Below are 23,538 nucleotides of genomic sequence, written 5' to 3'. Positions count from 1 at the left end.
GTCCAATAGTGGAGGGAGGACATGCATGGGATCTGAGACAGAGGGCTGCACGGCTTTGAGTGCAGGGGGAGGTGGGGGTGCACAGCACTCTTACCCATGTCAGGAACTTGGGTGAGCAGCAGCTGATGCTACTGAATGCTCTTCCTGTTCTCACTGCTGCTCTTAAAGCAGCACGAGCAATGGGGAACCTTTTTGGGGTACATGGTATAGGTAAGCCATGAGGCTGCTCTTCCTGCCAGAGTATGATTACCACAGGGGTAGGGGATGATTCTAGTGCCCTCCTAACTTGGTGCCCAGCAGATGCCCCTCTCAGGTACCCCTTCTTATGCTACTGCAAGCATGCATACAAAGAATATAAGTAACATGACTCTAAGGGTCTTCTATCCATATGGGTAGGAGTACGTATGCATACTGATTGTGTGAACAACATATGTCAGTCTTAAGTCATAAAGAATCCTCAGTAAAGCAAATGTGCCACACATTGGATACTGGCAAGATAAGCAAGCATAAAGAGCTGAAACAAAAGAAACTTTTGTATGATAAAGTTCAAAACTTCATGAAAACTTCACCATGGATATATTCCAGAATTTTAAAAAAATGAATAGAAGGGGGAGAATCTACTGAATTAAAAAAAAAAGTCATATCATCACCATCAAGAGGACCAAGTAGTCCAAGTACCCCATGAACAGTATCTAATCATGACAAAGCAGAGGGAACCTTAGGTGGCAACCCCCAGTCTCCTAACACAACTGCCTCAGGGGCTCATCATGGAACCAGATGCTGCCTAACTACCTATTTCACAACACAGCTTATGAGTGCTGCTCCTTTGTCTGAGCAGAACAATTCAGGTACAATTAGGTTAGCCAGTGGTTGGTTTGTTTGTTTATTTTAACTATAAAACCTGTTTTGATTTTTATTTATTTATGTTTGCACTATGAAATGTTGGCATGCCATTTTTGTTTTAGGTAATTAAACATTAATCAGGCTATTAATCAGATTTTCCCAGACATCACCTAATCAGGGACAGCAGTAGTCACTGGGCAATGCTTGTCTACTAACAGGATGTGATACAAGGCTTGGCTGTTTACAGCAGAGTGCAAAATGTTCCCAACATTAATGACATCCCTTACCACTGTCTGACTATAGTTCCATTCAGAATAGTCTCCATAAGTCCTACCCGGCTCACACTGAAAGGAACAGAGCAACTTCCTTTGACAGTAAAGTCAGCGGTAAGGCTACATGTACATAAATACAGCTAAATAAAGATACAGAGTTATGCAGGTCAACATCATGCCTGGGGCCAATAAAATTATTTTGCATACTTGTATCTTAACAGGAATAACTGACTGGTATTGGTGAAGAATTCATTTCACACATGAACTCCTCTGCTAAAAGGAATGAAGCTACTGCTAATTCTTTGGGGCCAAGACCATCCTTACACCAGGTATGTATATAGCTCACCGGAGTCCTGATCCTTCCATCTGACCCCAGGTGTTGCTTACAAAATTGAGAAACAGCAATAACAAAAACAACAATATAGTCTTAACAGAGAAGTGTTTTTGACATATTTTTTAGCATTCCTATAAGTATGCACAGTTTAATACATGTACATACGTGTGTGTCTGCTTTGAATGTCCATGAAATTCCATTTTGGGACATCTATGAAAGATTAAATACTCCTCAGAAACAGTAAAAGCCAAGTCTTATCTGTGTATTTTCAATCAAGAGCAAGATATGTTAGCAAAGTAAACACAGATGAACACCAGCAAGCATTAGCAGGCTGAACTAGCAATAAAACCCCATGTGGAGAACATACATCCATCAACACATACTTTAAAATAACAATATTATTTCTCTTGTTTAAAAATGATTCCCCATAAAATTTAACTTGCTTCTGGTTTCATAAGTCTGACAAACACATACTGAAGGGTCCCCTGAATTTGGCCAAATTCTTAACCGTTTACGATAGCAGAGATTCCCACAATTTTCATCAGTTCTTATTTATGGCATGGCTGTGCAAAAGAGGGACAGAATGAAAATCATCAGTTATCTATGACTGCCTGCCTAATGTTTCTGCTTATTGCAATGCATAAGAAGCACAACTGAGATAACCTCTGGTGTGATCCCAGACAGTCTTTTAGCTAGTCCTTATAAATCCATTCATCACCTCTATGAAAGTCACTGCCTTCTTTTAGCAAAAGATAATGTATGTTATTGGGATTATACCACTGCATGCAGAGTCATTAAAGAAAGATAGACCAAAATTTATGACTGAGTCTGTGGACAGCAGGGCATTATTTTAACCATAAAATCACAATCTGCAAGGAGAGTGGCCCAAACTGGAGGAGCCATTAAAGACTTATAATTAGCATCAATCAACATGACACTACTGTTGACATCTTTATTACTTTAAATACACTAATCAAATACTTCTGCGTTCAGATAGAAAGATTGATAGGCAGAGAGACACAGAGAACATCCCTACAGAGAGCAATTTTAAATTATCTATTCAAAAGGTAACAAAAAAAGCATCAGCATAATAAAAATGAAAATACAATGCATTGACTGAAACTGTTCAGAGTTAGGGTTCAGGACTTGGAGTAGGCAAACTTACATATCTATTACAGATATACAATCTCCCCTTAAAAATAATTTGCCCCCATATGCCTCACTTATATAACCTACAGAACCCTCCTAAATTAGACGAACAAATAATCCAGAGGATATATCTTTGCTTCAGGATATTCTCTTTACAGAAATTAAGTAGTCTGGTAATTCTTTACCGGCGCGCACAATTTTCTCTCTCTTTCTCTACACGCAGGAAGTTAGAGGAAAGAATGTTTTGGTGTTATTTACATAATTACAATTGTATCTGTCAATATTATCTAATTGCATCAACATTCAATTTCATACCACATAGATGCTAAAATATGCTGTTATTATTGAGGCTTATATAAATATTTCAGCATTAATGAACAAGAAGCTGCTCAGCATTTCTGCTACCCCTCGGGCCCACATGATCTTGTACCTTAACAAATACATTTTTGCGGAGGAACTTCTCTCTCAGCTGCACACACAGCATTGGCAATCGTGAATGGCAGTTTCTTAAACCTGGGTTGGGAACAAACCCAACACATGCAAATTCTTACTAGAAAACATGTCTCATAATGAATTGAAAAGATAGTGCAACCAACATGACAAGAAACGATTTTAGGGAATCTTAAACAGACTGATTAATGCTCCTTCTTATTATAGACGACAACAACAACAATTTATTGTACAATGAAAACTCCTGTATTTCTTTTGTTTCAGTTTAGCTATAGTTACTATATAGTCCAAATACAGAAGCTAGCTTTGAAAGGACATGGATTATTGGCTTTGATTTGTTCCCTTAATTGGAAATCTCCCCTGAATATAAGACATGAGGCTTTCTTCTATGCCTGATTTTTTTAAGTGGTGGAGTGACTTCTTTAAGAGTGATTCTCAACCAGGGTGTTACAAGATCCTTTTAAGAGTGTTGTGTAATATTAGCACTGCTAGGTACACAAATACCAACACACGTAAAACTAGAAATTTCAAATAGGAATCCATAGCGTCAAAAATGTTCTGGCCTGCTGTGGTCTAAGATCTTTGCAACAAAAGAATTGTTCTATTTTTTTTTTTTTTACTACAGAAAAATGAGTGAAAGCTAAGAGCTGGCATTTTCTGAGGGATGCCTTTATTCTAAAAAGGTTGAGAACCACTGTTTCACGGACAGATGAGTGGTAATGAGCTTCACCAGCGCAATAAGGGTAAAGGAGTAGAAAGTCTGTGTGAACAATTTGAAAAAAAAAATTCCTCCAATAAAAAATGTAATGACTTTGCAATTCTATAGTAATTTTCATTTCAGAGTTTCAAATACTCACTGACAGTTAAAGCTCAAAAATTGTAAATAACTTCAACCAGGCTTCTAAAGGCAGTGTGTTGCAGGAGTATACTCTCCATTACAACATGATAGCCTCACAGAAAGCTAGGTAATGAGAAAAATGCTGTAATTTGTCTATTGAAAATCCAATTAGTTTAAGCCAGTATTTATCAGATCACTTCCCTTAAAACATTTTACTTAATTTTTAAGTGAGTTACAGTAATTTGGATTGGCCTATCCTTCTCTCACTTAACTGTCCAATCTTTCAGACAGTTCAATTGACTTTTGAACACAGAGGAGCTCTATAAAATGCGGTGGGAGGCCACTAAGCATATGTGAGGGTCCCCTTGCATTAAAACAAATTCTCAGGTATCAAATGACAAAACATATTGAAAGCTTTTAGAGGAAAACATTTCAAACTGATGAAAGAGCACACAGAAAACGTGGAAGAAAACAGTGCATCTACCAGAAGGATCTGCTATGCATCATACTAAAGAAGCACAGAACTGGCTACCTTCAGTCTACTAGAAAATTTTCGCCACTCTGCAATTTTTTCCCTTTTATTGACTCAGTGGGAACAGTACCATGAATGGAAGATTGTGAAAGATCCCATGAAGTTCTTTTTGAGATTGACCTTATCATTTGTGAAAAACAGACAGCCACAGAGTTTACTAGATATGAGTCAGCTATGGTCCAGCCATATCAAAGGCTGTAATGTGTCTGTAACAAAACGGCTGGCAGTAAACAAGAGTTGCATGAAAGGGAAATGACACACATCAGGGTGCAGTCACTTCCTGGTCTGAGCATTCTGTCTTTGCCAAAACAAAAACAATACTAAAAACCGGGCAAACATCCTCCATGACAAAAGGGTGAATGTACAATACATACGGGTATTGTTCGCAAACTCAATTTGTGTGTACCATAGTATGCGCACAAAAGTTTAGACTCAATCAGAAACAAATCTGACTCATAATATTATGTGTTAATGTCTCTATCATGCGCGCGCGCGCGCACACACACACACACACACATACAGAGTCAACATCATTGACTCAGTTACTATGGTCTCAATTTTCCAATGTATTATATTCATTTGTTCTTGGTGAGAACCAGTGTTCTTGAGTAGTTTTAAGACAACTCAGCGCTTAATTTAAAATTCTTGTGCAATCCATCTGAATAGACTGTGAGGTCAGAGCAGAATTCTTATTAGCTTATTTTTGTAGTTAGCACTTGAGTCACCACTGCTAACCAAAGTTCCTGAGGTTTTTTTTTTTATGTATACTCCAAGATATAAATAGTGCATGCCCTCTCTCTTCACATCCACACACACTCAAATTACATACACTGCATTTAATAAGTATTTTGTTGTAAAATATAAATGATACATTTTCATTTCTGAGGTTAAGTTTTAAACGCATTATGGTGACTTTTTCCAAAAATCACTGGCTGTTCATGGTCCAAAGCTCCTATTTACTATGATGCTCATAGTCAATGGGAAAGAACAGGTAGTGGTAGAATCTTTGCATTTTAGGCACACCTTATAAATTTGCCATGGATTAAGAATGTGTGTGTTCAGCCAGGTGACATTTTTTGGCAAATAGTATATTCTCCAAAAAGCATGATTTTGGTAGTACCTTTTGTAATATTTGAGTGAAACTTGGCAAAAAAATTTGGCAAAAATAACCAAAAAAATTCAGAAATGCGGAGAGATTTCATTTTTACTTTTTTTATTTCAAAGTTGATTTAAAGGAAATATTTTGGACCATCTTGACCTGAAATAAAAACTTGGTTCCTTCAGTTCACAAAAAGTGCCTGAAAAGTTTTCTTTTCTTGCTGCTCTAAAATGATTTCTCTTCAGTTTGTTGGTTCTGCCAACAAACCCAAAAAATCTATTAATTTAACCGTTCAGTCTAGGTTTCATATATATCCAGTGACTCACGAGTAGACTACAATATAGAAAAGGACCTGTTTCTACATTATTAGATACACACATTATAATCTTGAAAGTCCACTATAAAAACCCCAACAAACCACAAAAAAATTTATGTGCATGTTTGTGCACACACGTGTGTATACATGTCATATGGTTTTGTTAGAACATTCTTTTTAGCAGTTTCTTCACCATTGCTGCTGGTAACAGTCCTTCAAGTCTTTGAGCCACTATTATTCCCTGCCTCTGTCCTCCCTGAAGAAATGCAAATGATGCACTTTCCTGCAGCAGGAGAATCTTACCCACTACCCCTTGGGGAGAACTACGGTAGATGTGCTTGTAAAATCTTCACGTGTCTGTTTGTTCTTCCTTCATTCCCCCATGCACTTTGCACCCATGGAATCTTCAGCACCTTTGGGGAACACATGGTCATAAGCGGATTAATGCATGGGGCCCAGGGGCCCCTGCCAATCAAGGCCCCATTCCCCCACCCAGGGTGCCTGGGTTCCCACAGGAAATGGCAGGTTTCCCCTTGCAGGCGGGCAGCACATGGCCCAGAACACAACTGGGCAATATGGAGAGCTGCTACTTGCAGGTAGGTGTATGGGGGAAGGGGTGTGGGGGGTAGATAGAGGCCCCTACAGTGAGGGAGGGAGTGGGACAGGGGCAGGGGACACTGCCCAGCCAAGGCAGTGCATGGGACCCAGGGCCAGGAGCAGGATGGAGCAATGGACAGCTAGTCCAGGGGCTGTGGGGGGGAGCGGCTCCTCACCACTGTGCACACCCCTGAGGAGAGGCATGGGGGGGGCATATGCCACTCCCATATTTGTGCATGGGGTGGATGAGGGCTGCTTGTTGCAGGCATGGGGCTCTCTGTCCTGCTGCCTTTGCCTTCGGGGCCCTGTGCCAACCGTGCACCCCCTGCTTGCCTGGTAGCCATTGAGATGGTGAGTTGTGCCTTCTACTGCCAGGCAGGCAGGGGATGCGTGGCCCCTGGGACAAAGGCAGCAAGGCAGAGAGCCCAAAGCCCACAGCAGGCAACTTGAATCTGCCTTCACCCCACTTGGCTCCACTCTGGCCATGAGGGGTGGGGCAGGAAGCAGGGAGGAGAGGCAGGCATGTGCCACCCCACCCCCAGCCCACCATCCAGCCTCTACTGAGGGCAGAGGCAGCACCAGTCTCTTCCTGGTGGGAATCTGGGCTGGGCTGGGCTGGACTGGGCTGGATGCTTGGGGGGCTGTAGCCACCCCAAAATTCACCTTAGCCACTCCATAGTCACCCATCCCAGTGCTGCTGCTGCCACCCACCTGCCCCAAGCAGCTGAGTCGCCCCACTCCCATCTGCTCTGACCCCAACCCTGGCACATCCCCCCTCCCCTAGTGGGAAGAGGCTGGTGCCACCCATGCCTGGAGCATCACACCTTTGTGGGCTAAGGTGCGAGGGGTGGGTGGGCAGTGGCAGCACTGGGAGGGGTGGCTATTGGGGGAGGCTAAGGCAAATTTTGGGGTGGCTATAGCCCCCCCAGATCTCCCCTAGTGCCATCTCTGCCCACAGGGTACAGACGCCCACCCCACCCTTGCCTTGGCAGCGGCAGCACCAGGAGGGGAAGGGGCCGCAGTAAATCTTAATACATCACTGCACATGATGGCATGTGTTCTGGACAGTTTTTAGGGAAAAAGAAAAGGGAGGAGAGTGGAAAAAACAGCAAAACTTTTTCATGATAAAAGGTACTTATAAGGTCTGAAAAAACGTATGAAAAAAAATCTTACTACCCTTGGAGGTCCAAGGAAGAAGACAATGTCAGAGTACTTCACTGGACTTCAGCACAAGTCACTGGGTTTATTTTTCATTTAAGATAGAGGCTTAGCTTGCCAGGGATCCTTGACAGGCACTGGGGGAAGAGAAAAGAATGTGTGAAGGGGCATAGGTGAAGTGTGACAGTACATCAAGAAAACTGGAAGGAAACACAGAGTGCAAAGGTATAAAGATAGAGAGTGCAATGGGGAATGAAAGAGCTGGGAGGCAAGGGAAGACCTCAAAAGTTACAAGGGGTAAAAAAAACCATATACCATTTGTCTGGCCTTCTCATTCACTTCCTCCAAGGTAAAACCTTTCCATTCCTGGGCATAAATGAACTCCTTCGCTTTCACTTCCCAGCACATGCAACTCTTGCATTGCCAGAGTGCATCCACCCCTAGCTTGCTCCCTTCACAGCTAAGTCTTTCAGTGCTACAGCTGAAAGACCACTTCCACATTCTCTCTTCAGCAGGTGTAGCTGTTCCAGCCTAAAGCCAAGTGAAATTCAGAATCTTATGTATCCTTCCTTCTCAAGTGGAGAATTCAGTACCTTATAAAAGAATTAGCCAGAAGTTTTGGAGGTCCTTGCCTGAATACAAAATTCCTTGGGGATGCTTCTGGATGAAAGGTATTTTATCAATACAAGATACTACTATAACATGTTCTGTATTTGAACTTTTCTGATCACTGACCCATTGAATGAAGAATATATGCAAAATTTTTGTCCTGACGTACTATTTCCCTTTCCTTCCGTGTCCATCATAATTCACCCCAACTCCATGCCATGTCGTTTAAATTAGTGAAAATGTATGCAGCTAGAGCAACGGCCTTTAAAATTGTCTTAGCCAATAGTATTAATCATCATCTGAGATTTCAAATCATAACCAGGAGACACAGCAGTCATGACAACTCTGCAACATGACAGACTATGCAGAGCAACTTGGGGGAAAAAGGAATACCCTTTTCTATCTGCCAGCCTCTGTGCAGTTGGGGAAGCATGTTAATAAGCATGTTCATTTCAATGGTCTTTACTGTAACAATCATTTTCTTGCTCTGCTGGAAATTTTTATTATATTTCTTTAGAGTAATAATATTAATCAAGGCAGTGACATGTGGCATTATCAAGGGAATATCATAGCCTAAATAAGCCTAACTACAATGGAATCACCCATGAAAGGCAGGGTTCAACACAGTTTTTCAGAGCTCCCACACATACATGTACACACACACACACACACACTTTTATTATAATGTTTAGATGAACAGAGACAGCAACAATACTCGCACATTGTTAGTGAAAAGCATATATCAGCATTTAATAAAATATTCAAATAATAGAACTCGGAAAATAAGACAGATTTCCTTCTAATAATATAGGGCCTGGAGGGATTTCATTAATTAAAAATACATGTGCCATTTATCATCACTTGCAAAAAGGTGTAATTTATATCTCATGCTGAAATGAGAGAGATGGTAAATTTTCATCAGGACTTTTGTTCCGAGTGTTCCTGTAAAACCATGCTTACTTGCACTTCACTACAGATGCAAACTCATGCACAAGGTTGGTAAAAACCAGGCTCCTGAACACATGAGCATGAGTGCGCGCACGCGCACACACACACACACACACACACACACAGTGTGGGTTGTGTTGGTAAAAATTCAGAATACTTGCTCCTTTAGGGAAGTTTGCAAATGCAAACATTTGAGCATGCACCTCACATTTTTCAGCATGTAGGCATAATATCTATGAGCAAAAAAGAGACTGACCTTTGAAAATGTAGGCCATGGATCAGAATATGTAAACATGTAAAGCAGTTGATGGCTAGAGAAATCCTCAGTAAATGACATTTTAGGGAAATTCGTATGCACCAACTAAGCTGCACTACTGAAAGGTTCAAAGGAGCACAGGACTGGAAGGGGCTACCTGTCATAGACTTCTGTCCCTGTAACTGTAGGCAAGCATGCAATAGACCTTGAATCAAGAAAGGTTCATAAGAACATCTATTCCACCTCCAGCTCCCCACAAGCTACAAAACACCTCCTTAAGGCACACACTTTAGTTTCCAATTCTAGAATCAAGCCTATTATCTCCTAAAATTTCCTGCCAATAACTAATCAAGCTTCGTCTCCAAAGAGCCTAGGTTCTTTGCCCCCAATAAGCTCCTTGAACACCAAGAATTTATTCCTCTCATGGTTAGATACCTTATACAAATTTTCAGCATACATTTATTTATAACTAATATATGTCCATTTGATCTTGTACCGGTATTATTCCTTAAGTTAAATAATTTATCCCCCTCTTTGATATCCACCCCCACAAAACTGTATTAATCCCCTTCACCTCCACCTTAAATAATAATTTCCTGTGAAGTGTTGAATCAAATGATAGGACAAACCAAAGGTAAATCATTCAAGGCAGTCAACACTCACCCAGGGTTAAAATGCTTTAAACTAAACGGTCTCAACAAATACTCAAGGCATTCTGCATCAGACTCTTACATGGATCATGTCTTTCAACAGAAAAAAAAATGCTAACGTAGTCAGTGAATACAGTCTCTTGAGAGACTGTAAAATGCCACCATTCTGTGTACTTTTTCATGCAGTTATTTGTATACAAGCATATGTATACAAGGGACTTGCCAGAGTTACAGACCTTGTAACTGTCCTTTATGCATTAGAAACCAGGAGTGCCTGCTCTAATTACCATTTCATTCCAGCTCTGCTTATCCCATCCTAGTGAGTTTGGCAAGAGGAACTTCGTAATGTCTTTCAGTGACATTCAAGCCACAGCACCATTTGTGTTCTACACACTTCTGGGCTCTGATTTGTTAGAATTACCTTGACCAAAGAAAATACATGTTATCGACTGAATGCCACTAGTTCCAAGGCCTTCCGTTTAGATAAAGACAGGAAAAAAACTTAAGTTTTTATTTGAGCATCTGGTGGACATGTACAATAAGATGTTTTGACATATTCTAAGAATGGTCAACAAACAAGGCCAAGTTCTTTCATTTGACCCATGTTAAAACCAACAATACTGCTTCTCATCTTAGTCAGTACTAACTTTAATCTTACACTTAATCATGTCTATAGGAAAAAATTGTATCCATAACTTTTTGTACCGCCAAAATTAGTAAAATGCATTTTTATACAATTGCAACTAGAATGCCTTAGACTTTAACTATTTGAAATACTTGGGATGTATAAAAGAGTACAGATACAATTTTAACAGAAGTATTTGGGCCGCTTGCTCTCTGTGCCAATGAAGACACTTAAGCTCCTGTCTGAAGGCAACTTTTAGTAGAAATGAGAATCTAAGCTAGTCTTCAAGGCAGGGGTCACTTTAAGCCTAAGGGAACAGTTACTGATATGTAAAAAAGGAAAACTGCAAAAAAAGGCATTCTTTTCCTCTTTTAAGGTTACTATTTTAAAGTTTAAATCTGCTTTCTCTTCATCTGATAGCCACAGGCTCAACTTAAAATGTTGATGCCCTGGGCAGCGTGGGTTGGGAGGGTGGGGAAATGAGCACGTATCTCCTTACAAACGGGATCCTACCTCACTATAAGTTCTTTGAATGTGGGCTACTGTCATGGCAGTGGCAGCATGGGATCCCTTAGTGGCTTCCATTCTGGCCCTGCTTTGAATCAGGGCCCAGGGTGGTGTCCCAGCCCCCAGGTTACACTCCTGCTGGTAACAACTTGTTTGTGTAGGTTTAATTAATCTTGCCTAGTGTAGTTAGGGGGACCATAGATCCCAGTTTCACACAACAATCTTGTTTTAAACACCAATCCAGGCATCCAATTGGTGCCTTCAGATCAATGCTTTTGTCCTCGGACAGCCACTGTCCCAATAAAAATGGGACTCTTCCCTGCTCTCTAGTGCTTTCTCCCCACCCATTCACCTGACACTACTGCTCCTGCTCTCTGGTGCGCTCGGTTATTGGAGTACTTCGAGACAAATGAGCATGCTGGAGAGGTAAAGGGACCATGGAAATATGCATCCTAAGCATAGTAGTCACAATTGCCTAATGCACCATGACGGAAAAGCACCATTCTAAGCAATTGAGACAATCAATTAGAAACCATTTTCTTGTTTTGCAATTTCAGTGCTAACTACAGTGTGGTTTTTGTTTTATTTTGTTAACATACAAGACAGTGTGGTACATCTGGCACTCAGACCTGTAGTCTATGGTAATGCCGAATATAACCAGCAGAGTTAAGTTGGATTTCCCTGTTATTAGAGTATGTGAAATACATTATTTTATAGCTGAATAGACAGTTCTGGTAGGAAGCCAAACCTATCAGAACTGGTGTGCTCATCTGTCTAGCTGAAGTTTTTACATGAAGAAAGTCATAGCCGTATGAAGCTCTGCACAAAACTAGAGCTCATAAATTTCCAGAAAAGAACACAGTGTTTTTCTCACTCTTTTCTTCTGGATTAGAGTAGTTTGAGTTGTGTGTGTTCATGTATTCATTTCTTTGTCTTCATTACCTTTTAATATATGAACCTGTGTTTTCAGGAATGCTTTATAGAAAAGGAAACCCAAATACTTTCCCACTAAAGCACAGCCTTTTTTCTGGCAGGGGCTACACAGCTAAGTTCAGGTTTACCGCTGACAGCAATCCATTCATGGGACCTAAACCTGAGCCTGTCCAGTTATATCGTATCTGAAGTATACAGTTGTCTTGAGAGCTACTGGAAGGTGAGACAATCTGTGATGCAGCTGTCTCCAGTTTATTAAGTGGTTGTAAGTTAGATCCAGGGCTTTAAACTATGCTTCAAATGAATGGGAAGCCAGGGGAATTTGTAAAGAGATAATATCACATCTTATTAACCCTTTCATGGCAGTTGCCTCGGAAACAATGAGTTGCAACATTCAATACCAAAGCAGTGGAAATGAGGATCCTCGTGGGTCAGTCCTCATCTGAGCAAAGGTGAGAATGATAAGGGAAAGACAGAAGCAAGCATTTCTTGCTATTGTAGCAATCTGTATATTCAGCAGTGATTAGGTATTGAGTAAGGCCTCAATGGTGATGATCTGCATTCTCATGCCCTTGAATCCTGATAGTTTTAACATATTGGCAAATGTCTCAGACCATCTATCATCTTTGAGTCTGCCCTTTCCTGGATCCAATTTAAGCCAATAAGCCATTCACCTTGATTTCTCCCAGCAACTGGTCATTCTGGGAGAAGCAAAGGCTGAGTCACCGGAGACTGATTCAACTGAGTGCCATGCACATGATGCTAGCTCTGAAGTCTGGATAATCTCTCATTCTCTTTAAGTAGTTTCAGGCAGACTGTAAAGAGACAGAAAGACTATTGACCTTTGCATGACTACAAGATGGGGAGTAGGCAAAGACTTCAGTTATGACTTCAGTTCAGTGGAAGCGCGTGTCCACTATATGGCAACACATTGTAACATAAGCATCATAACACACAGGGGAGACAAGGCCCACTTGCTTCCTGGTATGGCCCATCTAGAAAAGAAGCCATATTGAGAGAATCTGAGTTTCAGAGCACAGGAAGAATGTGGGGCAGACATTATTTTGCCATTCAGTGAAACTGAGCATATCACATGCCACCTCATGCTTGAACTTTTCTGAGTTTCCCAAACTTCTGCCCCATTTGGCGATTACAATGATATTCCCAATTATAGCTCAAAGAGAAAAAATGTGTATACCTATGTTTTGGGGCATGTTGGTTGCAGCCATGTGGGTCTTCACACAAGGTCAAAAAAAATGCCACAAGTTTAGCAAAAGAAATTCCAGTGTGCAGTGGGGTATACACTGGAGAAAAGCAGAGCATGCATGAACTCAACACACACACTAACTGGGTAAATAAAGGAAGGGCTGCAAATTTACCATGTCAGCTACTCTCTCTGTGGAAGCTGCCTCTGTAACAGTTGTGTCCTGAACATGTGCCAAATAACTCTTGGCACAGGCCCAGTTTGGCAAGCCTACATTCTTGGCTGATTCAAATTCAACAGAGTTTCAAGAGACAGGATATAAAGCAGTTGTCTTTGAAAGGATTTTGCTTTAGAAGTGGCTAATACTTCAAAGAAAGAATAGGAATGCAAGGATGGGTACGGGGGATAAGAGACTGGAGGCCTGTGGAGGATACACTGATCAACTCAGGATAAGGGGGAATATGGACTTCTGAGCAATGGTGTATTTATTAAGCTTCCAAGCACATACTTGTACTGTGCAGGCAACACCCAATCATAATGTCTGCTGCAAGCATTATATTCATAGCAAAGCAGATTGGAAGAGGAGACCTCAGGGGGTCATGTAGTCCAATCCCATGCCAGAGGCAGGAACATCCCTATCCAAAACATCTCATATAAGTGCTTGTCTAACCCATTCCTTAAACAACAGAATCAACCCTGCCACTCAACTACAAGGAATATTGCCATAAAAAGTGTAGAGCAGCCACACCTATCACAGGTAAAGGAGGGACATAAGGGCTATCAGTGTCCAACTACTGCAAGCATTGTTAAAATGAGCAAGAGATCCAAGGAAAGTGGCTGTGCCATTTGCTATAGGCAAAACCACCCACAGTCCATACCAAACAGATTGTGGGGTAAAATTCCATAGGAGAACAATGTTTTCATTGTTCATCCGCCAAACTTGATGGTTGCTACCTAAAAGAAGCTGGATCTGGCCTGGAGCAGCCCCTGGGTCTAGGACACAGTGTTCATGAGCCCAACATCAAGAAACATATCCCTGCTCTTGGGCTCACTCCACCCTGGGCCTTTAAAAAGCTTCTATGCATCTGGAAGCCCAAGCTGAGCACTCAGTTAAGTCTTAGGGCACCCATGAAAGCAGCAACTGCAGAGCTGGGGAGTTCCTCCCTCCCCAGCTGCAGGCACTCCTTCACAGTGTGGAGCACAGAGACTTTTAAAAAATGTGGCTGTAGCTATGTTTTTAAACTTACTCAGGTGCTTAGGCCCAGTCTCTGGCACCCATGAATCTTTAAAAAGCTGTGTTCTTTAAAGCTGCCCGAGTCCTGGAAGCCAGAGACCACAAAACCTTCCCCTTCTTCCCCTCCTTCCCTGCTCCTCTCATGCATAGAAGTAGCAGCTGGGGAGTGGAGAGCTCCCTATTCCCCACTGCCATTTCCACAGGCACCCAGTTCCCAACTTCATGCCTATTTTTTTAAAGGTGTTCACCATCCTGCTTACCACCCCTCAAGATCTCAAGCTGCTTGTGCGTGAGGCATACCCCTCTTTCCTTCCTGGGCTAGATCCAGCCTCCTCATAGGCCAGATCCAGCCCACAGGCCATAGGCTGTCAATGCTGGTCAAAGGTAAGGTCTTGATTCAGTCTATCATTGATATACTGTACTGTCTTACTAGTATAGGCTAGTGATATTTCTGTGACATTTAAAAGCAGCCAGCTGGTGCTCAGTGAATGTGTTAGGTGCTGTCTTAATAATGGCACCTGTTTCATAGTTGGTAGGGTCGGAGGGGACCTGAGCAGATCATCAAGTCCAAACCCCTGCCACGAGCAGGAAAGGATGCTGGGGTCAAATGACCCCAGCAAGGTGTCTATCTAGTCTCCTTTTGAAGACCCCCAGGGTGGAAGTGAGCACAACTTCCCTTGGAAGTTGGTCCAAATCCTAGTCATCCTGACTGTGAAGTAGCGCCGCCTGATATCTAGCCTGATTTCAGACAGTGGTTCCAAGGCAGATGATCTTCAAGACTCACTACTGAAAATAAAAGGTACATTCTACATCTAAGGAGATGAGGATATTAAGTCAGATAAGCAAGGAGAGGCCTGTCTTTTTCACGGGCAGCTATGGCTTCCAGTTAGGAAAAAAAAATACATATACTGCTCCCAGAAGAATAAAGCTAAAAACAATGCTTTAATATAATTCTAGTAGATGTTTGCTAGGTTTCTAAATGCCTTTTTGTTCCCCTTACCCTTGTACTTATCAAGATAACAAAAATCACTTAGTAATCACACAACTTTATTCGAAATTCCTTGGACTAATTGTCTTTTCTCACTCAGCACACATACTATGCAGCTATCTACAAGTAGCCTTTTTTGATAGACTAGAGGCCTGAGAAATGATTTGGTTCAGTACCTGAACTGACTGAACTAACTGTATATTAACTAACTCTATAATTTGAGTTAGTATGAATGTCAATTTCAAAATAAAACCATTTTGTGTGAAATGATAATTTACTGAACAGCATTACTTCTTTACATAATCGTAAATGATGGATGCATTCAACAATGCTGCTATCAGTGTTTCCCACTGCTGTGTTGTTTCCCACTTTCTAGCAGACATACAGCATGGGCAGCCATTTTTCCATTAATGTCAGAAATACCCTCCTATTTAAATTCTATTTTGTTCTCTGTGCAGCTCAAAAATCTTATCCCCATGGATGCACAATGCCCAGATGTGAGGCTTATCCCCGGGGACTCAGACCTCTTGCATGTGCAACAGATACTGTATACATTCTCTACCCATGACAGATGCAACATCCTATTTAAAAGTCCATACTTATATGGAAAAAAATCAAGCATGCATACTTAAAAATTGGCTTTTGAGTGGCTCAAATATTACTTTTAATAACTCTTGGAAGACAATAGCATGTCAAGCACAAAAGTCTGACAGGTTGGCAAAGAGTCTCTAGGTATAATGAATATTACATTGGCAACATAGATTATTTTGATGGACATATCACTTCAAACTAATCATTCATTGTGAACTCTACTCTCCAGGGTTAGGGACAGACATTAGACATAAACCACTTCAAGTGATCAGAAGCTGGTTTAAACCTGTAATGCAGCAGATGCTCAGTGCACATAAACCACTTTGAAAATGGCTAAAATTGGTTTGAGATAAATCTGGTTGAATGGAATATCAAATTTAACTGATTTGAGTCAAACCGGTTTATCCAACATCTGTCCCAGACCCTTTGCTGGTTTAAGTTAAATCAGCCTGCCACAGCATCCTAGCTTACTCTCTGGGCTGGGTGGGCCCCTCTGCTCCCTGGCTGCAGCTCTAGCAGAGACTGCAGGCATCTGCCTGGATTCTGCTCCCCACCTCCCCACTAAGCAGGGAGTCCGCTGCCCCTCTGCCTTACAGACACACACCTTTAGCTAGCAGACCACATGCTGGCAACGGTCTGGGCTGTGGCAGACAGGACAAAGGTAGAATCAACAGGTAACTGGTAATGTCCCTCTGTTGTTTTCTTAATGGGCTGATAAACACTGAGCTAGGGGTGATAAACACTGTGTTATCAATTACCTGCTGGGCTGCTCAGGAAGTAGGGGGAGAATCTCTCCCTAATCAGACCATCCTGTGGGGGCCTGGCCACACCCTGCTCAGCTCAGCACTAAGGAAGTAAAGGGAGGGCTGCTCTAGCACCCCCCAGCTTCTAGCCTGAGCCACTGCAGGCATGTGCCCACACGTCTGGGATGTCTGTTCAGTTACAAGCCAATTGAGCCTAGCCAGGTTCAAAGATTGAATCAATTCAGGCTCAGGCTTTTTTAATGTCTTTTCCTAGCCTAATTGAACATGCAATAAACAGTCTAAACTGCACCTTGGAAATGTGAAGTTCTGTGACTGTTCTGTAAGTGTATGTTTTAAATCTGACCAATTCATCTCATGTTAGAGGCATGGGGTAGAGAGAAATCCAAATTGCCTTGATTACATGATATTCTTCATGCAAAAAAGTGTTTACTATATCATATTAAATAGGGGAATGGAATAGAAAAAAACAACATAAGTGGGATGAAATCAGAGTAAAATGAAACTCAATTTATTTTCCATATTTCAAAAATACAAGGTTAGGGAAGTAATTATTCAATGTAACAAACATTTTTGTTACTGGTATCATAGCCACTGTCATTAGCTTGGAATTAGATGTACTGTATTTATACAACGCAGACACACATTTCCTCACAAAACATAAAACAGAGAAAAATAAATAAATGAGGAGGTGTGACACGCAAACTATTCATAAAGATATTCCATGCAATGAATTCACATATAAAATATATTAAAATTAGAGAGCAACAAACCTTCAGGGAATAATATTAATTTGGCTCAGAGTGCAGAAAGGAAATGGTATCCCAAGCACCTTGTATTGTTCTCTGATTTGTTACAGAGATAGTTGCTAGGGAAAGGGATTGAGGTTTTTCAGGGTTATCCTGGACAGATGTGTGTGTGTATTACACCCCCCCACACACACACACACACTATGGTATTGCTAATCATTTTAGGAAGTAACCCAACAGAAAATAAGTGTGGAATACACAGTCTGAACTGCTGTTCCAAGAGAAATCTGAAACAGCCAAGGAAAAAACTGGCGTGAAACTGCTCTTGCTGGCCTCTCTTGTAAAGCACATTACAAGTTTACTCGGAATTAAAATGGTGCCTGTACATGACCATGGAGACTGCTCCAACACACTGTAATTACAGCACATTGGAACAAACTTGAATAATTGAGTCTGCTGGAGCACGGTAATTACATCTTGTGCATTAGCATCCCCACACTTAAAAATGGCAGCAGGGGCGCTTGAACTAAAGCTCATTTGACAAACTTTAGTTCAAGCGCCCCCACTACCATTTTAAGTGCAGGGATGCTGATGTACGAGATGCTGTGGCACTTTAATTAGAGCAGCTGTTAGAGGTGCTCTAATTAAAGCGCCACCTGCCCCCCCCCCAACTCCCAAAGCACATGTAAAAATACCCAAAGCACTTATCTTGTTATAAAGTGCATGTCATAGGATGGTTTAAGACACTGAATTCAGCTATTTGGAGTTAAAAATATAGAACCATTTTAAGATAAAATTGGAGTTACTTTATTAACGTTTCCTCTGATCACAAATCTTGCTGCTATGAAATGAGCTACCAAAAAAGCAGTTGACACTGGGTCAATACTTGAGACTGGATCCTGCAGTGTGCAAGTGATCATGGTACAGGTGTGGCGTTTCATAAGATGACGTTAAAATAAAATGGCTATTTTAAAAGGGAGGGTGGTATTCTTCCCATGGAACAGAAATACAGGCTGCCAAATAAAGTATCAGCAATATGGGAAGTAAGATCAAGAAGTAACTTGATCAGAATCTAATTATCTACATAAGGAAAAGACATCAGATAGTAGAGAGCTCTTTGATCAAGCAGACAAAAGCATAATACGTTTCATTGGTCAGAACTGAAGCTATATTCCTTCAAACTGAAAATAAGGTTCAATTTTTTAAATATCAATGATGATTAATCATTGCAATAACTTTTCAAAGTGCACAATAGATTCCTCATTATTTAGAATCTTTAAATCACTAGTGAACACCCGAAAATGGCCTCTAGTTCAGACAGAAATTATTGGGTTCAATACAGGAATTATTAGGTGAAATTTTGTAGCTTATGCTGTGTAAGAAGTCAGACTAGATAAATGATTCCTTCTAGCCTTAAAAATCAATAAATTTATAAATTGGGTCTTTCCTACCTCCCAGACTTTTATTCTGATCCCTTGGCTTTTGTCCCGGATGTAGGAAAGTGCTAACTGAGCAGAAAGTATGTCTTCAAATGTTTGGGGCTGATGAAAGGTTTCTGTTTTGTGGCCTATTCTTCTTCATTATTGTCATCGCATGTCATTAGAGTTTTACATATCTGTATGAGAAATAGCTAAAACAGGAACTCTGTTTCTGCTTGTTAGCCTGTTGTATTTGCATCAAAGCTATATCTATATAAACAGGAAACTAGAATCATTCTGCTTGTTTTACTCACAGGAATGAAAATTCAGAGAAGGCTGGGTACATGTAAACAGAACTGCATCCCCTATTGCCATTTCACTGATGAAATCTAAGTTTGATTATAATTCCAAGAAAGCCACGAAACAAGTTTCTCCATAATAGATAGATGATGTTAAAAGAGTCTGAATGGTTGACCAGTGAACTGTGCCCATCACCTTACATTTTTAGACTCAAACTAAGATCCAGGCTAAAATTTTCCAGTGTGCAAGTGAAACTAGTACACTTCTGAAAATTTTACCTTGATTAGTAACTGAAAATTAGGAGCAAGTACAATATTGAAAAACACTACTGTAACATTGTCTCTCACCCACTTTTTTCATCTGATTTTTGCAAATAACTGCAAAATCCAAAAAGGCCTAATTTATTGGAAGGGTAGAAAAAATCATCAAGTCCATGACAAGTGCTAGATAAGACAAAAAGCACTGTGCTCTTAATTTTCTCAGCACCATGTTATATGTGATTTTATCAGGGCTACCAGCCTGCCAACAGAGAACAACCTGCAGCTTCAATTAATATATAACAGGGGCAGGCAATTAGTTCAGCTTGATAAGTTTTGGTGAGCTGTCCAGGGCTGCAAAGGTGGCCCCGCCCCTTGATGGGGGCCCCACCCCTTTGTCACGATCTTGATACCAGAAGTCCCACCTCCTAAACCCTGACCTTTGGTCACCAGAAGTCCTTGCCCTTGCCCCAGAAGTACTCCTTTTGGAAAAGGGGTTTGCCATCTTGGAACCAGAAAAAATCTAAATTATATACTGAAAATCCACAATAACATATTTTTATCTTATTTTTAAAATATTTTTGTCCTGATGTGTGTGCATTTGCATCATGTACATAGAGGTGATTGCATAATAGCTTGAAATGAAGTCTTACTCTTGTATATTGCAGAGGGGAGGAACAGAGAGGTGTGGAAGGTATGGGGGAAAGTGCAGGTATGTGTGGATATGGGTGGGTATGAGAGGCTTGTGGGGAGTATTTGTGGGGATGTGTGTGGGTGGGTATGGGGTTTGTGGGGTCTGTGGGGGGGAGTGTAACTGGGTGTGTGTGTGTGTGTGATGAGGTGTGTGCAGGTAGCAGTGAGCAGGGCTCCCCCCTGGCCCGTGAGTTAGTGTGAGGGGGGTGCTTGTGAGGAGGGGTGTGGGAAGGTGCGGTGTTTGTGAGGGGTGTGATTATGTGTGGGAAAGAGTGTGGTTGTGGATTTGCAGGGGAGGGTTTGTAGGTATGGTGGGGTGTGCATGGGAGCCCCTCTGCACATGGCCTCCTGAGCTGGTCAGCACCCACCCCCACTCCACAACAAGCCAGAGCCTAAGTACCCTGTGGCATCTCCCCACCACTGTCAAGCAGACAGCGCCAACGCACCCCATGCCTGCTCTGAACTGACCCCAGCAGGAGCAGATCAGCCAGACGTGCATAGCCATGACCTGGTCCCCACGCCTGCTTCGCACTACCCACCCATGGCAGTGCCACCTGGCCCAAGCATCGTCCCACAGTGGTGCATCCTGCTGCCCCCTGGACACACTGTGGAGGTGGGGTGGCTCTGCACTGGATTGCATTTCTAGGCAGTTGCTGGCCCCAGCCCTCTGGTAATGGCAGGGACCTGCATACAGCCCCCAACCCGCCCCACACCTGCTGCAGACTTGCCTTCTCACGCTAAGCAGCTGCAGCAACAGCAGCACCTGTGGGGCAGAAGTGTGTTTGGTATGAGGGAAGAGCAGCCCCTCCCCCCAGTGTTGCCCAGCACTTCCTGCAGCAGACCCATGGAGCCTGTGCTGGGCTGCCCTGTGGCTCCTCTGCGCTGCCACACAGAGCTGCCCAGAGGCAGCAGTGACAGTGCAGGGTAGCTCAGCGTGGGCTCTGTGCAGCTGCTGCAGGCAGCACTAGGCAGCATTTAGGGGGAGGGGCTGCTTTTCCCCCATGCCAAGCACACTTCTGCCCTGGTGGCACTGCTGTTGCTGCAGCTGTTCAGTGTGAGCAAGCGAGCCGGCTCAGGGTGGGTTGCAGCTGTTTCGGGTCCCCACCAGTATCATGGGGCTGAGACCAGCAGCTGCCTAGAAAGGCAGTCCAGCGTGGAGCTGCCTTAGCTCTATTGTGTGCCCAGGGGGCGGCAAGACACATCACTGTGGGATAATTCCTAGGCCAGGTGGGACCAAGTGACCTGCCACAGGCTTGACAAAGCCCCTCTGCAGGCTGGATTTGGCCTGCAGGCTAGATTTTGCCCACCCCTGATATACAAGGAAGATTTGAAAGAGCCCTCAGAAAATGAAACTGGGGCCCCTGTACATGTTACATGTATCATTCAATTACCTGGTTAATTGCAAATTAATTTAGACTGGCTACAGTTGCAAATTAATGATCACAACATAAAAAGGTCCAACCAGCTATAAAGGTATTGCTGGAAAATGTGCAATAATGTTATAGCTAGTTACTATTTGGCTTTAACTTGCATGTATAGCAGGGTCTGCCCCTGTGGCTGGGAGCCCCATCAACTGACAGGACTCCCAGCCACAGGGGTGCATCATGTGAAACTGAGGTGACTCACGGATTTGGCAGTGCCCCATGGTCCCGGCAGCTGCAAGGAGCTGGCATGGCTACAAGTCTTGTCAGCTACAGGACTCACAGCTGTGAGAATTTGTTACTTGCCAGTGCAGGGGGAGCCAGGATGAAAATCCCAGGCTCCCCCTGTACCAGCAATAAGGTGTGATAGTTTTTGATGCTGCATCCCACAATCGTGCTTCCAGCCATACACATAAGGTACCAGCAGGAGGCGCAATTCTGTGGGTCACACACAAGCTGCTATCAAATCTTTACCTGAACATCTAGGATAGGGACAGACATTCAAAAAGCCTGAGCCTGAATTGATTCAATCTTTGCACGTTAGTTTAACCTGCAAAACTTGAACCAATTTGGAGGTGGATAGACATTCCCTTTTCATTCCAGAAATGCAGGCACGTGCCTGTAGTGGCTCACACTAGAAGCCAGAGGGTGCTAGAGCAGCCCTCCCTCCCTCCCTTTCACAGTGCTGAGCTGAGGGGGGCAGGGGGGTATGGCCAGGCCCCAGCAGGTTGTTCTGATTAGGGAGGGTTGGAAACCCACAATCCTGCCTGCAGTCCCATGCTTTTCCCCCACTGGCAGCTCAAGAGGTGGGAGTGTTGCCAGACCCTGCATCAGTTGATACTGAGCTTTTCAACCTCCGTCTCCCTGCTTTTTCAGACTGTCTGCAAACCAGATCATTTCTAACACTTTTCTCTGTCCCCTCTTGAAGACTGATGGATTGCATCCAGCAAGTTGTTTGTCAGAACAAAGTTTATCAGCCCATCAAGCCCCACAGAAGAAAATCTCTCATTAGTTTCAAGCTCTTCTTATCTGCAGGGTTCATTTGCATTTGCAAGCCACTAGCTGTGTCTGCCTTTATTTCAGGGAAATTGGAAACCCACACAGACACCTCTCAGCATTAGCCAACATGGGGGTGCATGGCCAGATGCTGCATCCCTGTGCTGGGGTCCTTGCCATGAGAGGGGTGGGAGGGGGGATCCCTGCTTGAGCAGCTAATGGGGAGGGGAAGAGGAAGTCTGGCAGCCGTCTCTGAGCTAGGAAGGAGAGGGGCAGAGCCAATCCTGCTCTGCTTCAGCAGACAGCCCCACCCAGAGCTGCAAAGCATTTGGGATGCTGGGGGCCTCTGGTTTAACTTAAACCAGGAAAGGGTCTGGGACAGACATTGCATAAACCAGTTTGACCCAAATCAGTTACATCAGATACTACATTCAACCAGGTTTATCTCAAACTGGTTTCAGCCATTTTCAGACTAGTTTATGTGCACTGAGCATCTGTTCTATTATAGATTTAAACCAGTTTCTGATCACTTGAGTTGGTTTATGTCTAATGTCTGTCCCTAGCCCTAGAGGGGCCCTGAAGGAATCACTTAGCGTCAGTATATAGAACAAAAGACTCTGATATGGACAGCAACAGCCTTTACAAACTCTAAAATTATCAATATTATTTTATACATTTGGAATAAGAGTACACATGTGCACATGCATGTATGTACATATGTACTCTCTCTCTCCCTCCCTCTTTCCCTCCATGCATACACTTTCACCAAAAAACAAAAAACAAACAAACAAAACTCATAAAAAAAACCCC

At 42.5% G+C, this 23,538-nt stretch overlaps 1 protein-coding gene across 2 annotated transcripts in view; it reads right to left on the bottom strand.

Annotated features, from left to right (window-relative positions):
• The window catches only part of LOC109302013, a 506,981-nt gene that overhangs the window by 53,637 nt on the left and 429,806 nt on the right, over positions 1–23,538 (bottom strand). Inside the window, exons 9-10 of one of the 2 annotated variants that reach the window (XR_002098708.1) lie at positions 7,607–7,725; positions 5,617–6,246 (exon numbers count right to left, since the gene is read on the bottom strand). The gene's annotated coding sequence lies outside the window, so the exon portion shown is untranslated. Of the gene's footprint in view, positions 1–5,616; positions 6,247–7,606; positions 7,726–23,538 lie in introns of those variants that run through there. The other variant, XR_002098709.1, reaches the window with a different exon arrangement.

This window comes from Gavialis gangeticus, unplaced genomic scaffold (genome assembly GCF_001723915.1).
Source record: "Gavialis gangeticus isolate Ggan-Ray unplaced genomic scaffold, GavGan_comp1, whole genome shotgun sequence".
Taxonomy (NCBI): domain Eukaryota; kingdom Metazoa; phylum Chordata; order Crocodylia; family Gavialidae; genus Gavialis; species Gavialis gangeticus.
The sequence above is the reverse complement of the archived record's forward strand: the minus strand, read 5'-3'. Positions and strand labels throughout refer to the sequence as shown.